The sequence below is a fragment of the Rosa chinensis genome, chromosome 5 (assembly GCF_002994745.2).
Source record: "Rosa chinensis cultivar Old Blush chromosome 5, RchiOBHm-V2, whole genome shotgun sequence".
Classification (NCBI taxonomy): Eukaryota; Viridiplantae; Streptophyta; class Magnoliopsida; order Rosales; family Rosaceae; genus Rosa; species Rosa chinensis.
The window spans coordinates 54330284-54333398 of NC_037092.1; the positions used below are offsets into that span (position 1 = coordinate 54330284).

Sequence of the window (3115 nt, forward strand, 5' to 3'; positions counted from 1 at the left end):
CATAAGTGTTTGGTAAGCCAACTTCTCATCAGCTTTCTCCAGAAGCTGCTGTGGCTTCCGTCGAAAAGCAGAAGCGGCCTCCCCCTTGCTTTTGAAAGTCAGAAGCCAGGAAATCACTGTGGCGCTGGTTACTGTATATTAATGAAATTTTGATAATACCGGTCTCTATCCTCCCTTGGTTGAGGCAATTACTTGATTGCCATGAAACCCGTCTTGAGAGATGATGCCGCAACAATCTCTCTCCCTCTCATCACATACAATGCATCAATCTCTGATCACAGACGCCCCATCAACCTCTCTCCCTCTGACACAGCCTCATCTAGCCTTTCATCACGATTTTGGGTTGGAAATCGAAGCCTCACTCAAGCAAGGCTGCTTGGCGATTTGATTCAGGTTAGTTTTTTATCTATTTCAGTTTCAAATTTCTATGATTTTGATGAAGGCCTATGATTTGAGTACTGCCAGCGTCCTTGTATCATTTGATACCAGTGGGTTGAGTTCGATTTTGTTTAATTTGGTGAATTTTCTGGACCCTTTTCACTTGTGTTGATTGGTGTTGATCCCCTTTTGTTTCTACTTCTAGCACAGACACAAAAGACTGTTGTGATGCTTTTAAATATGTTTGAGATGTTGATATTCTGCAATTGGTATAGACCCATGTAAGTAGATATTTAAGTTGGAACTATGATTTTGGAACTGAGGAGTGTTAATTTTTGGAACTGTTGCCTTCTGGTTTTGGATACTTATCTCAACATCATGGTTATGCAACAGTTATAGATTGGGATTATACACTCTGTGATGCAAGATTAGATTCAGCTGTATAGATTGGAATTTACTCTCTGTTCTCACTCTCTGTACTGTTGGTTGTTGTTTTTATTTCACTTGATTAGATAGAGCAATAGATTGATGATAATTTGCACTCTCTGTGAGGCAAGATTAGGATTTGCTCCTACCAATTGCTTAGTTTGTTATTGGTCATGATTTGCTCAAACCTTAGTTTCTCTGCTACCTTTGCTCCATTTGCAGAACCTGATAGATCAGATGCTCCTAAGTCCTAACTACTTTCTTACGAGATCATGAAACCCATTCTGGTCCCATTTCTTTTTTTTTTGGATAGAATTCTGGTCCCATATCTTGCCATGAGCTAGAAGCATATCTTTCCATTCTTTATCCAACTTTTTAGCATGGTCTGTTGGCCACCAGTGGAATTTTACCTTTTAATATACTAGTCTAACATGTATGTATATGATAATATGAAGAAGCACCCAGAGTATTTTAATAACAATAGTACCCGTAAGGGGTAGACTCCATTTAATAATAATAGTTTTTGTAATATTTGATTCTACAAAAAAATGAATTTTATACTACATATATAAATTCCAGAATGTAAATAACTATGTAACATGTATGGTTACGCTTGTTCCTTCATTCTGCAGTTCCGTTTTTGCTTGTTCCTTCATTCTGCATTCTTCATTCTCTTCTGTCTATTCCCCCTGTCCACCATCACAGATTCACAGGTCAGGATGTCATCCATTTTTCTAAAAATATCTGGAACAATACGTTTAAAATAACATTGGGTACCCTTTCCTCAACTCTCTCAAGGAGAAATTTGTTTAAAATACGTTTAATATTTTTCTGCTGGCGCTTATTAATCTTAGTACGGAAAGTTCTGGCAAGTATATGTTAGGAAAGCCTGGTTAAATGAATGACATAGGTTTCAAGCAGGTTGTATGGAAGTTGAATCCGTTTCTGTATATGTTGCTGTCACTGCACTACTATTAATTGCTCGTTTATGGTGTTAAAAAGGTTTTCTGGATGTCATCATTCAAGGCAATGATTAAACTTAGAAATTGATAAAATTACTTTATAGGGAAAGTGATATTCAGAATCTCATCATATATTCATATCTCACTGTTCTGTGGGAACATGTCCATGTGTTTTTCAACTTTTTGGTTACATACTTTGTATAGCTGGAGCATCTCTATATGCTTGTATTCCTTTCAAATATGCTTCCTGGTTTGAAGAATGTAGATACGGCATCCTTTCACATGTTATAGTTTTTACTCTGTCTGCACTTTGGAGATTACAAATGGATAATATCAATGGAGCTCCATCACATAATTTTGTAACATATTTTGTGTGGATAAGTGGTTTAAAGAGATACATGGGTATGCTTGTTGCCATCCCCTGCTTTTATTTTTCATCACTATCCTTCATTTTCCTTTGTTTTATACTAAAAGTCTCTTGGTTTCTTTTCCTACTGGATATGTGACCTTGGAGTTCTTGGAACTGGAATACCAATAGGAAAACTTGATATGTATGTTGCTACAGTTGGTATTAATTCAGAGTCATTGGGAGATCAAGCGGAATACCAAGCAATGCAGCAAGTTATATTATCTTTCATCATGTAAAACTTAGCTAGGAAACTTGAAAATTGAAATGTATGAATGCAATAACAATGTTCCTTAAATTCAGTATTTGATAAATTGATGTATCACAAGGCTTTTGGTACAAATATTGATTATGGTTTGTATTCAATTTGATTTCCAATTGATTATTATTGTGCATTAGGTAAAATGAACTAAAAAACTAGAATTCGGTTATCTAATATTAATCATATGGTTACTGTGATTTATAAAAATTAAAAGTTAACCAAAATTTATCACGACATAATAAAGATTAAAATGATAACAAGAGCATTTGAACAACATTGTATGGTAATACAATCAAGGGAAAATAATCTCTTATGTCCAATTTAGTCATTCCACAAATAAAAAGCACGAGCCAGTTTGAGTTTACCAAACACTTTGACACTGCTTTTGTCACTGACAGCACTTATAAAAAGCTAGTTTACCAAACACTCAGCTACTTTGCTTTTCAGCCACTTATTCTCATAAATAAACAAAAGCCAGCTTTTCTAAGAAGCACAGCCATACCAAATATAGCCTAACACCATTAACAAAAGCTACTGTCACCGACACAAAAAGATACTCTCACCAGCAACAAATAGCTACTGTCACCATCACCAGTAACAAAAGCAACTCTCACCATCATCAAAAGCTACTATCAAGCAAAACAAAAACTACACTAACCAACACCAAGACCTACTCTCACA

The 3115-nt window shown here is 35.5% G+C and overlaps 1 long non-coding RNA gene across 1 annotated transcript; it reads left to right on the forward strand.

Annotated features, from left to right (window-relative positions):
• On the forward strand, positions 1–2538 carry LOC112168240. Its single transcript, XR_002924164.2, has 2 exons — positions 1–393; positions 2281–2538. It is a non-coding gene; the product is annotated as an uncharacterized LOC112168240 (long non-coding RNA).
• Positions 2539–3115: the final 577 nt, after the last annotated feature.